The sequence below is a fragment of the Salvelinus fontinalis genome, chromosome 21, assembly GCF_029448725.1.
Source record: "Salvelinus fontinalis isolate EN_2023a chromosome 21, ASM2944872v1, whole genome shotgun sequence".
Taxonomy (NCBI): domain Eukaryota; kingdom Metazoa; phylum Chordata; class Actinopteri; order Salmoniformes; family Salmonidae; genus Salvelinus; species Salvelinus fontinalis.
In genome coordinates, this window is record NC_074685.1 from 28,772,627 (window position 1) to 28,786,913 (window position 14,287).

Below are 14,287 nucleotides of genomic sequence, written 5' to 3' on the forward strand. Positions count from 1 at the left end.
TCCAGGCGCCAAGAGTTGATGGGCATGTTCGCGCCACAATGCTAGCCAAAGTTGCTAATTCGACAGAAGAAATGAACATTCTAAAACCAAACAACGATTTATTCTGGAACTAGGACTTATGACGTTATTTCGTATTTTTGTGGTAAATGTTGGCTCCAACAAGGCGGAGAATATGTGAGCGCTGTCTCACAATACTGCATGCTGTATGTTGTACTAAAGTTATTTTTTAAAAATCTAACACAGCTGTTGCATTAAGAACCAGTGTATCTTTCATTTGCTGTACAACATGTATTTTTTAGTAAAGTTTATGATGAGTTCTTTGGTTAGATTAGGTGACGTATTGTGGCTACGTATTCACAATGTAAAACCAGGATTTGTGCCTCAAATATGCACATTTTCGAACAAAACATAAATGTATTGTATAACATGATGTTATAAGACTGTCATCTGATGAAGTTGTCCAAAGGTTAGTGATTAATTTTATCTCTATTTCTGGGTTTTGTGAAAGCTATTTTGGCGGTGAATAAATGGCGTTGTGTGTTTGGCTATTGTGGTGAGCTAATAGAAATATATATTGTGTTTTTGCTGTAAAACACTTCTGAATTATTGGCTGGATTCACAAGATGTTTATCTTTCATTTGCTGTACACCATGTATTTTTCATAAATGTTTTATGATGTGTATTTATGTATTTCACGTTGCTCTCTGTAATTATTCTGTCTGCTTTGGTGCTATTTGTGATGGTGGCTGCAATGTAAAACTATGATTTATACCTCAAATATGCACATTTTCGAACAAAACATAAATGTATTGTATAACATGATGTTATAAGACTGTCATCTGATGAAGTTGTTCAAGGTTGGTGATTAATTTTTATCTCTATTTGTGGGTTTTGTGAAAGCTACCTATGCGGTGGAAACATGGTGTTGTGTATTTGGCTATTGTGGTGAGCTAATATAAATACATATTGTGTTTTCGCTGTAAAACATTTTAAAAATCGGAAATGATGGCTGGATTCACAAGATGTTTATCTTTTATTTGCTGTATTGGACTTGTGATTTCATGAAATTATATTATATGATATCCCTGTCCCGTTAGGCTAGGCTATGCTAGTCAGCTTTTTTGATGAGGAGGATCCCGGATCCGGGAGGGAGACTCGTTAGAGGAGGCAGGGGCGTGCGACAATGCTGCTGCAGGTATGTAACAATTGTTGCTTTGCAGCTCTGCTTTCAGTAAATTGTTACACTGTTTATAGCAAGGTGAGATTTAGTTTGAGTAATACGTTAATTACGGTGAGTGAGTTGCATTACATCCTTATACGTGCAACATACGCAATGAGTTTATAATCAGGAAAAACAATTCATTGTGTCTTATGGTTTATAGTGCATTGTGGAATTTACATACAGTACACAACACATACCTATTGCATTCTTGTGAACAGTAGGATAAAGATGGTTCTCTTCTGAAGTGTGAATTGGTATACATCTTTCCCCTTCTCGCTTAGGTGCTCCTTTCATTGAGTAGTCTTCAGAACAGGGGGACTCTTCTGGGAGTAGTGATGAAGGGACCATGGACAAGGGGACGGCACCAACAGCAGAGAGGGTAGTGGAAAGTGAGAGCAGGATGAAGCATCTGTTTGGGTTTGAGAAGGAAGACTTGACCTCCTGGCATCACCTGGTGTATCTCCTAAACTGCCCGACTGACCCTGCTTCTCTGGGCATCTTCCACTTCCTGTTTGGTGGGCTGTCAGGCTCACCCATATGTAAAATATATGCACGCATGACTAAGTCGCTTTTGAGAAAACCGTCTGCTAAATGAAAGATATTATCATCTTCTGTCTCTTCCCCTGTCTCTGTCCTGCAGGCATGATAATTACAATAGACATCACACAGGAGCGAGGCCTCAGCCACCTGGACTACAAGTACCTGGATGGGGCTCCCGTGTGCCGCTTCCCTCTCTTCAACTTCCTGCAGCTGCTGCCTCTTGATTATATGTACCTGGTCTATGTGGTGATGCTCTTTGGTAGGTCAAGTTCTGATTCAGTGATTAGAACAGCAACTGTATGCTGTCCCCTTTGTGTGTGTGTGTTTTAATGAGAGCATCAATGTTCAATTTCCATGTTTGTGTCTTCTTTATAGGTGCTGTGGGAATCATGCTGGGCTGTTTCTACCGCCTCTCCTGTCTCATGTTCATATCCACCTACTGGTACATCTTCTTGCTGGACAAAACAGCATGGAACAACCACTCTTACCTTTACGGCCTCATTGGCTTTCAGCTGACATTCATGGACGCCAACAGATATTGGTGAGTAGTTCATCTCTTATGAAACCATTGTATTAAAGAGTTGTTAGGTATAATATATTTGGTTAATTGACATTCTTTTTTTTCAGTATCTTTCTGTGTGTGTGTGTGTGTGTGTGTGTGTGTGTGTGTGTGTCAGTGAATGCACACTTATGTACATACAGTACCAGTCAAAAGTTTGGACACACCTACTCATTCAAGGGTTTTTCTTTATCTTTACTACTTTCTACACTGTAGAATAATAGTGAAGATATCAAAACTATGAAATAACACATATGGAATTATATAGTAACCAAAAAAGTGTTAAACAAAAAATATATTTTTATTCTTCAAAGAAGCCACCCTTTGCCTTGATGACAGCTTTGCACACTTTGCATTCTCTCAACCAGCTTCACCTGGAATGCTTTTCCAACAGTCTTGAAGGAGTTCCCACATATGCTGAGCACTTGTTGGTTGCTTTTCCTTCACTCTGCGGTCCAACTTATCCCAAACCATCTCATTTCAGTTGAGGTTGGGTGATTGGAGGCCAGGTCATCTGATGCAGCACCAGATGGGATGGCGTATCGCTGCAAAATGCTGTGGTAGCCATGCTGGTTAAATGTGCCTTGAATTCTAAATGAATCACAGACGGTGTCACCAGCAAAGCACCCCCACCCCATCACACCTCATCCTCCATGCTTCACGGTGGGAACCACACATACGGAGATCATCCGTTCACCTAGTCTGCGTCTAACAAAGACACGGCGGTTGGAACCAAAAATCTCAAATTTGGAATAATGTTTCTTGGCCCAAGCAAGTCTCTTCTTCATATTGGTGTCCTTTAGTAGTGGTTTATTTGCAGCAATTCGACCTGATTCACGCAGTCTCCTCTGAACAGTTGATGTTGAGATGTGTCTGTTACTTGAACTCTGTGAAGAATTTATTTGGGCTGCAATTTCTGAGGCTGGTAACACTTGATGGTTTTGGCGACTGCACTTGAATAAACTTTAAAAGTTCTTGACATTTCCGGATTGACTGACCTTCATGACTTAAAGTAATGATGTACTGTCGTTTCTCTTTGCTTATTTGAGTTGTTCTTGCCATAATATGTACTTGGTCTTTTACCAAATAGGGCTATCGTCTGTATACCATCCCTACCTTGTCACAACACAACTGATTGGCTTAAACGCATTCATTAACTTATTAACTAACTTAATAATTAATTAACTAACTTAACAAGGCACACCTGTTAATTGAAATGCATTCCAGGTGACTACCTCATGAAGTTGGTTGAGAGAATGCCAAGAGTGTGCAAAGCTGTCATCAAAAAGTAGCCACCTTTTTCCATATGTGTTATTTCATAGTTTTGATATCTTCACTATTATTCTATAACCTAGAAAATAGTAAAAATAAAGAAAAACCCTTGAATGAGTAGGTGTGTCCAAACCTTTGACTGGTACTGTATATTATTATTTTCAGGTCAATAGATGGATTACGTAATCCTAAAAAAAAGAATGCCCAAGTGCCACTTTGGAACTATACTCTTCTGAGGTTTCAGGTCTGTGCCAAATTCATTATATTGAATCCATGGAAACTTGTCTTCATCACTACTCTATTAAGCGTATCTGCCTAATTACATGTGTGTGATAAACTTTTAGGATGCTCCTATAATATGAATATCTTGATATATGTCCTTGGCAGATTTTCATAGTATACTTCATTGCTGGAATCAAGAAATTAGATGCAGACTGGGTGGGGGGATTTTCTATGTCATACTTGGCACACCATTGGCTTTTTTGACCCTTTCAGGTTAGTTAAACAGGGCCCTGCTCTGTCATGTTTTGCGCGGCTTATCAAACTTCCCCAATCTCACAAGATTGTATGGGTTTTATCCCGTGTGTCTGTCCCACAGGATGATTCTGCCTAATGAAATGGTGAGTCTACTGGTTGTCCATGGAGGTGGTCTTTGTCTGGATCTGTCTGCCGGCTATCTGCTGTTTTTCGACGCTACACGCCCTTTTGGCATTTTCTTTGTCAGTTACTTTCACTGCATGAATTCCCAACTCTTCAGCATCGATGAGAACCCATTGATTAATTGTATTTAGTTATCGAAACGAATGATCAAATATTATAATTCAAACTACAAAATCCATGAGGGCTGCTTGTAATTACTAAGCCTCGTCATTAAACGATTGCATTGATAAGTATTTCCTTATCACTTATCTTTTTAAAATGTATTTAACCTTTATTTAACTAGGCAAGTCAGTTAAGAACAAATTCTTATTTACAATGACGGCCTAACCTTGAGGGCAACATAATGCAAGCAGTCTCCTGTGACCCAGAAATCATTTTCAAAGCTATCTTTTCAAAATGATCCACTATTTAAGTGAATCTATAATCCCCTATTGATCACATTGTCCTTTATTTTATCTCCAGGTATGTTTGCCTACACCATGCTGGCCACGAGTCCTCTCTTCTGCTACCCCGACTGGCCCAGGCACTTCGTTAGTCGCTTCCCAGAGTTCCTCAGGCCAGTGCTGCCGCTCACGTCTCCTCCCCCAGAGCCCAGCATCTCCTGTGTTTACCCAGAGACCCAAAACACCTCTACAGGATCCACTCTGCCCCCAAGGCCTCTAAAACACGGTTTAAACACAAGCTGGCAACTCTGTTCACCATTCTTTACCTGGCGGAACAGTTATTCCTGTCATACTCTCACTTCATCACACAGGTACTACTCCTGTAGAAATGGAGGATGAGTTTGTGATAAACTTGTAGTCCTTTCCATGTATTGAATTAAGAAAAACCCCTGATTTGAATGTCATAGTTGGGAGTCACTGTGTGTACCACTGTCAGCTAAAGTTATTTCCCAACTCTACGGGTTACCAGAATAATTGCTCAATCAGTGTCAACACTGCTATCCGTCAGCGCCAAACAGTAGTGTAGACTAGCTTGAGTCAGCAGAACGATGGGAGTTGCAGAGGGGTGTGGAAGGAGGCTTTGTAGAAGTAAAACTGATCCATAAATCCTGCTGTCCTGATCTGGAGTGCAGTTTTGTTTTTTATTTTTATTTTTATTTTACCTGTATTTAATTAGGCAAGTCAGTTAAGAACAAATTCTTATTTTCAATGACAGCCTAGGAACAGTGGGTTAACTGCCTTGTTCAGGGGTAGTAGAAAGGGATCTTATACTGTCCCTTTTGATATTCCTTATATACAGTTGAAGTCAAAAGTTTACATACACTTTTGCCAAATACATATAAAGTCAGTTTTTCACAAATCCTGACATTTAATCCTAGTAAAAATTACCGGTTTTAGGTGTTAGGATCACCAATTTATTTTAAGTATGTGAAATGTCAGAATAATGGTAGAAGGAATGATTTATTTCAGCTTTTATTTATTTCATCACACTGCCAGTGGGTCAGAAGTTTACATGCACTCAATTCGTTTTTGGTAGCATTGCATTAAACAATTTAAACTTGGGTCAAACGTTTTGGGTAGCCTTCCGCAAGCTTCCCACAATAAGTTGAGTGAATTTGGCCATTTTTGGCCCATTCCTCCTGACAGCCGGTGTAATTGAGTCAGGTTTTTAGGCCTTCTTGCTTTTTCAGTTCTGCCCACAAATGTTCTATAGGATTGAGGTCAGGGCTTTGTGATAGCCACTCCAGTACCTTGACTTTGTTCTCCTTAAGCCATTTTGCCACAACTTTGGAAGTATGCTTGGGGTCATTGTCCATTTGGAAGACCCATTTGCAACCAAGCCTTAACTTCCTGACTGATGTCTTGAGATGTTGCTTCAATATATCTACAAAATTGTCCTCCCTCATGATGCCATCTATTTTGTGAAGTGCACCAGTCCCTCTCTCAGCAAGCACCCCCACAACATGAGGCTGCCACCCCCGTGCTTGACAGTTGGGATGGTGTTCTTCAGCTTGCAAGCCTGCCCCCTTTTTCCTCCAAACATAACGATGGTCATTATGGCCAAACGGTTCTATTTTTGTTTCATCAGACCAGAGGACATTTCTCCAAAAAGTACGATCTTTGTCCCTATGTGCAGTTGCAAACCGTAGTCTGGCTTTTTTATGGCGGTTTTGGAGCGGTGGCTTCTTCCTTGCTGAGCGGCCTTTCAGGTTATGTTGATATAATATATATGTTGATATAGGTCAGCGGAGTCAATCACCACCTTCCGGAGACACCTGAAACCCCACCTCTTTAAGGAATACCTAGGATAGGATAAAGTAATCCTTCTAACCCCCCCCCCCCCCCTTAAAAGAGTTAGATGCACTATTGTAAAGTGGTTGTTCCACTGGATATCATAAGGTGAATGCACCAATTTGTAAGTCGCTCTGGATAAGAGCGTCTGCTAAATGACTTAAATGTAAATGTAAATGTAATATAAGACGCGTTTTACTGTGGATATAGATACTTTTGTACCCGTTTCCTCAAGCATCTTCACAAGGTCCTTTGCTGTTGTTCTGGGATTGATTTGCACTTTTTGCACCAAAGTAAGTTCATCTCTAGGAGACAGAAGGCGTCTCCTTCCTGAGCGGTATGACGGCTGCGTGGTCCCATGGTGTTTATACTTGCGTACTACTGTTTGTACAGATGAACGTGGTACCCCTTCAGGCATTTGGAAATTGCTCCCAAGGATGAACCAGACTTGAGGAGGTCTACAAAAAAGAAAATCTCAGGTTTTGGCTGATTTCTTTTGATTTTCCCATGATGTCAAGCAAAGAGGCACTGAGTTTGAAGGTAGGCCTTGAAATACATCCACAGGTACACCTCCAATTGACTCAGGCTAATTGACATCATTTATCATAAGCTTCTAAAGCCATGACATAATTTTATGGAATTTTCCAAGCTGTTTAAAGGCACAGTCAACTTAGTGACAAGAAAATAGCTGTGCAGCAATGCTCCCCATTCAATCTGACAGAGCTTGAGAGGATCTGCAGAGAAGAATGGGAGAAACTCCCCAAATACAGGTGTGCCAAGCTTGTAGTGTCATACTCAAGAAGACTCGAGGCTGTAATCGCTGCCAAAGGTGCTTCAACAAAGTAGAGTAAAGGGTATGAATACTTATGTAAATGTGATATTTCAGTTTTTAGCAAAAAATAAAAAGTTTGTGCTTTGTCATTATGGGTTATTGTGTGTAGATTGATGAGGGAAAAAAATATTTAATACATTTTAGAATAAGACTATTGTAACAAAATGTGGAAAAGGTCAAGGGGTCTGAATGTGGAAAAGGTCAAGGGGTCTGAACTGTGTGTACATTGAGTATACAACACCTGCTCTTTCCAAGACACTGACCAGGTGAATCCATGATCCCTTATTGATGTCATTTGTTATTTGCATCCACTTCAATCAGTGTAGGTGAAAGAGAGGAGACAGATGCACAAAAATCTTTTTTTTTTTTTTACGTCTGCCATTCAAAGGGTTAATGGCCATGACATAAAATTGAAGTGCCTTTGAACTGGGTATGGTATTAGGTGCCAAACGCACCAGTTTGTGTCAAGAACTGCAGCGCTGCTGGGTTTTTCATGCTCAACAGTTTCCTGTGTGTAGGAAGAATGTTGGCTGAATGGACATCCAGCCAACTTGACACAAATGTGGGAAGAATTGGAGTCAACATGCGCCAGCATCTCTGTGGAACGCTTTCGACACCTTGTAAATTCCATGCCCCAATGAATTAAGGCTGTTCTGAGGGCCAAAGTGTGGGGGAGTGCAACTCAATATTCGGAAGGTGTTCCTAATGTTTGGTATATTCAGTGTGATATATACAGAACAAAAATATAAACACACTGAGTTAGAGTTCATATAAGAAAGTCAAAGCAGTATGCCACCTGCTTGAGCCGCCACCTGCCTCACTACAACATCACTGACCCAGAGATCTTCTTTGACATCTGGGTGTCCATCAATGAATGCTTCCAACAACAGTACTACATGGCCTTTTTGTGATCTTTCACATCCTCCACATGGATAGAAATGTTCTTCGCAGTTTGGTCTTGAATTCTCTTTTCCCATCCGTTTAGGATTTTTGACCCCTGTGTGAACATTGTGAAGGCAGACTGGTCACCATTCCGCCCAAATCCATGGCTCACACCTCTGCTGGTGGACCTCTCTCCCTGGAGGACCAAGTTTCAGGAGATCGAGGACTCTTTGGACAACCAGACAGAGAGTCTTCACTGCAGACTTCCCAGGTTCGGGGTCTCCCCCTCTCCCTCATTGTTTTCCATTGAGAGTAATTATATTTTAGTAATTTAGCAGACTCTTATCCAGAGCGACTTACAGTTAGTACATTCATTTTAAGATAGCTAGGTGGGTCAACTACATCACAGACATAGTAAATAGACTTTTACTCAAGGTGAGTAAGGAGGGGGATTATTTAAGATTCTCTTTGAAGAGGTAGGGTTTGAGGTGCTTTCAGAAGATTGGCAGGGACTCAGCTGTCATAGCTTCATGGGGAAGCTGGTTCCACCATTGAGGTGCCAGGACAGAAAAGAGTTTGGACTGGGCTGAGCGGGAGCTGCCCTCCTGTAGGAATGGGAGGTCCAAGAGACCAGAGGTGGTGTAGGGTTGAGGGTGTAGGGTTTGAGCATAGCCTGAAGATAGGGAGTGGCAGTTCCTCTTGCTGCTCTGTAGGCAAGCACCATGGTCTTGTATTGGATGCAAGCTTCGCCTTGAAGCCAGTGGAGTGTGCGGAGGAGCGGGGTGACATGGGAGAACCTGGGAAGGTTGAAAACCAGGAGGGCTGCAGCGTCCTGGATAAGTTGCAGGGGTTTGATGGCACAAGCTGGGAGCCTGCAGGAGCGAGTCACTGCTTTGATGTTTACAGAGAACGACAGGGTGTTGTCCAGGGTCACACCAAGGTTCTTTGCACACTCGGAGGCTGACACTGTGGAGTTGTCAATCGTGATGGAGAGGTCTTGAGCGGGCAGGCCTTCCCCGGGTGGAAGAGCAGCTCCGTCTTGTCGAGGTTGAACTTGAGGTGGTGGGCCAACATCCAAGCTGAGATATCTGCCAGGCACGCAGATATGGGTGTCACCACCTGGGTGTCAGAAGGGGGGAGAAGGAGAAAAGTAGTTGTGTCATCCTCATAGGAATGACAGGAGAGACCATGTGAGGATATGACGGAGCCGAGTGACATAGAATAGGAAAGGGCCAACATGGTGATTACTGATTCCTCACCCAAAGTACATTTCAATCCTAATCATGCATGTGTTGGTTCGTCTTTCCTCTAGGTCTCCACCTAGATAACTATGTCAGTGAGGACCTGGGCAACACTAGTGTGCAGGTGCTGCAGGGCCTGCTGAATGTTGAGATAGTGGATGAGAAGAAGAACTACATGCTCCAACCTGGAGAGCAGAAGCAGGTATACTCCATCACCCTACCTGCTTCAGCCAGCCTGTAATAACACCCTTCAATGGATGACAGCTGTACTGTAGTCATTATAATGGTGTGGAACTTACTGCTAAACATAAGTTTCACATTCCAGTTGCCATGATGTTGCTAGGAGTACTCATTGTATGTGTGTGTGAGCAGCTTCCTGCTGTACACCTACCATAAGGTGTACACAGTGTCTGAGGAGCCGTCCTGCTACATGTACATCTACGGCAACACCACAGAGGCAGCGCTACAGAGGAACTTCACTAAGCTGTTTGAACTGCAGGAGCGGGTCCGCAACGGAACAGGTCAGGGCTTAAATATACAGCGCATTCGGAAAGTATTCAGACCCCTTCGCTTTTTCATCCTTACATCCTTATTCTGAAGTTGATTAAATAAATGTTCCTTAAAAATATACACGCTACCCCACAATGACAAAGCAAAACAGTTTTTTTGATGACATTTTTGCTCCTTTATTAAAAATTAAAAACATACCTTATTTACATAAGTATTCAGACCCTTTACTATGAGACTTGAAATTGAGCTCAGGTGCATCCTGTTTCCATTGATCATCCTTGAGATGTTTCTACAACTTGGAGTCAACCAGTGGTCAATTCAATTGATTTTGAATTGAGCCATGAGGTCGAAGGAATTGTCTGTAGAGTTCCGAGATGGGATGTGTCGAGGCACAGATCTGGGAAAGGGTACCAAAACATTTCTGCAGCATTGAAGGTCCCCAAGAACACAGTGGCCTCCATCATTCTTAAATAAAATATGTTTTGGACTACCAAGACTCTTCCTAGAGCTGGCCGCCTGGCCAAACTAAGCAATCGGGGTAGAAGGGCCTTGGTCAGGGAGGTGACCAAGAACCCGATGATCACTCTGATAGAGCTCCAGAGTTCCTCTGTGGAGATGGGAGAAACTTCCAGAAGGACAACCATCCCTGCAGCACTTCACTAATCAGGCCTTTATGGTAGAGTGGCCAGATGGAAGCCACTCCGCAGTAAAAGGCACATGACAGCCCGCTTGGAGTTTGACAAAAGGCACCTAAAGGACTCCCAGACCATGAGAAACAAGATTTAACTATTTGGCTTGAATGCCAAGCGTCACGTCTGGAGGAAACCCGGCACCATCTCTACGGTGAAGCTCAGTGGTGGCAGCATCATGCTGTGGGGAAGTTTTTCAGCGGCAGGGACTGGGAGACTAGTCAGGATCGAGGAAAAGATGAACGGAGCAAAGTACAGAGAGATCCTTGGTGAAAACCTACTCCAGAGCACTCAGGACCTCAGACTGGGGTGAAGGTTCACCTTCCAACAGGACAACGACCCTAAGCACACAGCCAAGACAACGCAGGAGTGGCTTTGGGACAAGTCTCTGAATGTCCTTGAGTGGCCCAGCCAGAGCCCAGATTTGAACCCGATCAAACATCTCTGGATAGAGCTGAAAATAGCTGTGCAGCAACGCTCCCCATCCAACCTGACAGAGCTTGAGAGGACCTGCAGAGACTCATGGGAGAAACTCCCCAAATACAGGTTTGTCAAGCTTGTAGCTAAATACCCAAGAAGACTCAAGGCTGTAATCGATGCCAAAGGTGCTTCAAAGTACTGAGTAAAGGGTCTGAATACTTATGTAAATAACATATTTTGGCATTTTTTTTATACATTTCTGAAAATGTCTACAAAACCTGTTTTTGCTTTGTTATTATGGGTTATTGTGTGTAGATTGATGAGGGGAAAAAAATATTTAATTTAATCAATTTTAGAATAAGGCTGTATTGTAACAAAATGTGGAAAAAGTCAAGGGGTCTAAATACTTTCCGTATGCACTGTACACACAAATGGAACTAACACACACAATAGGAACTAGCACATAACAAGAATTCCAGCCACTCATCACTGGAGACAACGATGAGGGGTCAGAGGTCAATGTGACGGATCCCGTCGTCCGGCTGTTTCTACGCCAACAGTGACGAACTAAGGAAGTGAAGAAGCACAGGGAAGCCAACATGTTCGAAAGGCTGAACCGGTTTACTGTGAAAGTACTACATGCTGCGGCAAACGTGAGTGTTTTGTTTTCATTGCAACTACCAAAACCCATGACAAAGCTCGTACTTATGTCTGTATTTGTCTCAATGTCCTTGTCCACAAACAATTTCCCCATGAGGATTATAGTCATTATCCTGTCTTCTCTTAAACCCATGCGATTCCTCCACGTTCCACTGGTATCCTGCACCAGCGTGGCGCGTTTCTATGTTTTGTAGTAAAAAAGATAAAGATAAGCGTTTCCAATGACATCGGTATGCATCATATGATTTTAACCAATTGTCTACAAATTGGTTGTCACTTAACTTACCTTTTTTACTACAAAACATAGAAACGTGCCATTTTCACATACACTACATGACCAAAAGTACGTGGACACCTGCTCGTCGAACATCTCATTACAAAATCATGGGCATTAATATGGAGTTGATCCCCCTTTGCTGCTATAACAGCATCCACTCTTCAGGGAAGGCGTTTCACTAGATGTTGGAACATTGCTGCAGGGACTTTCTTCCATTCAGCCACAAGAGCATTGGTGAGGTTGGGCAATTAGGTCTGGCTCAAAGTCGGCGTTCCAATCCATCCCAAAGGTGTTCGATAGAGTTGAGGTCAGGGCTCTGTGCAGGCCAGTCAAGTTTTCCACACTCATTCTCGACAAACCATTTCTGTATGGACCTCGCTTTGTGCACGGGGGCATTGTCATGCTGAAACAAGAAAGGGATTTCCCCAAACTGTTGCCACAAAGTTGGAAGCACATAATTGTTTAGAATGTCATTGTATGCTGCAGCATTAATATTTCCCTTCACTGGAACTAAGGGTCCCGAACCATGAAAAACAGCCCCAGACCATTATTCCTCCTCCACCAAACTATACCGTTGGCACTATGCATTCGGGCAGGTGGCATTCTCCTGGCATCCGCCAAACCCAGATTTGTCCGTCGGACTGCCAGATGGTGAAGCGTGATTCATCACTCCAGAGAACGCTTATCCACTGCTCCAGAGTCCAATGGTTGCGAGCTTTACACCACTCCAGCTTACGCTTGGCATGGTGATCTTAGGCTTGTGTGTGGCTGCTTTTGGCCATGTAGTGTATCTTAATACCTCTTAAGGATCTGACCCTTTTCTTAAATTTTCACCTAAAATGACATACCCAAATCTAACTGCCTGTAACTCAGGACCTGAAGCAAGGATATGCATATTCTTGATACCATTTGAAAGGAAACACTTTGAAGTTTGTGGAAATGTGAAATTATTGTAGGAGAATATAATACACTAAATCTGGTAAAAGATGTTTTCTTTTTTGCACCATCTTTGAAATGCAAGAGAAAGGCCATAATGTATTATTCTAGCCCATGCGCAATTTAGATTTTGGCCACTAGATATCAGCAGTGCATGTGCAAAGTTTTAGACTGATCCAATGCACATCTGTTCAAAATGTTATATCAAGACTGCCCAAATGTGCATTAATACATTTAAAGTTCATAATTGTGCACTCTCCTCAAACAATAGCATGGTGTTATTTCACTGTAATAGCTACTGTAAATTGGACAGTGCAGTTAGATTAACAAGAATTTAAGGTTTCTGACAATATCAGACATCTATGTCCTGGGATTTTTTGTTGTTGTTACTTACAACCTTATGCTAATCACGTTAGCTCAACCGTGCCATGGGGTTGGGGGGACCGATCCCGTCAAGGTTAATGTTCGGATGGTGCTGGAGATGTTTAAAAATGTGGAAACTGAATTCTTTAATGTAGACATTAGCATTTTAGGAAGGAGTACATGTCATAGATTGTAAATATAAGGAACATATCTTTGAGGGTACCATGTGCTCTGTGTTGTAGGTTTCTGATGACAGTCATAGCTATGCGTAACCTGGCGGTGGGCCTCCCTCCTCTGGAGCAGCTGACCAGGGAAGTTGCCTTTTCCACCATGAAGGAACCAGAGACAGAGGCCAACCAGGACGAGGTCGGCCACGATGAGCTCTAGGAGTATTGTTTGTGTGTGAGAAAATATATTAGTAAATTAATGAATGTGTTTGAATGACAGTGAGAAGATGCTAGACTGCCAAAGGATTTTTGTAAAAGCCTGCATGGTGTTTGAAATTGTGCAGGGGCAAGTTTGTGTTAAGACTGATCCTTCTGTTTTACAAAAGAAATACAGTCCAAGGTTGTTTAATTTTGCATATTGTCAGAAGTATCCATTTTTCATAAGTTAAATCCAACATGCACCTTTACAAAAGGTATCTCTTTGCTATGCCTAACTTTTAATGAGGTCATTTGATTGAGGGTAATCATTTTGTTTACTTGATAGGTACCTACACATAGCTAGCTAGAATAAAATGTGTTAACAAGAAATTCATTAAAAGACTTAAAAGCAATACAAATAAAGTTGTCAAGTAGTGGTGGAGCTGAACTTCATATGCTAGCTTTACTATGAGACAAATGACATTGTGCATTATGAAACATATGGTAAATGTTGGACTTGTCACCATTTGCATTCCAAAATGCAGCTGGTACTTTTCTATGAACGTGAAACAAAATTTGCATTCTCAGTGTTTGAACTTGAACGCTCATGTATGTTTCAGATTTT

At 42.0% G+C, this 14,287-nt stretch overlaps 1 pseudogene; it reads left to right on the forward strand.

Annotated features, from left to right (window-relative positions):
• The first annotated feature begins 1,507 nt into the window (after nucleotides 1–1,507).
• LOC129818258 (vitamin K-dependent gamma-carboxylase-like) lies at nucleotides 1,508–14,093 on the forward strand (annotated as a pseudogene).
• Nucleotides 14,094–14,287: the final 194 nt, after the last annotated feature.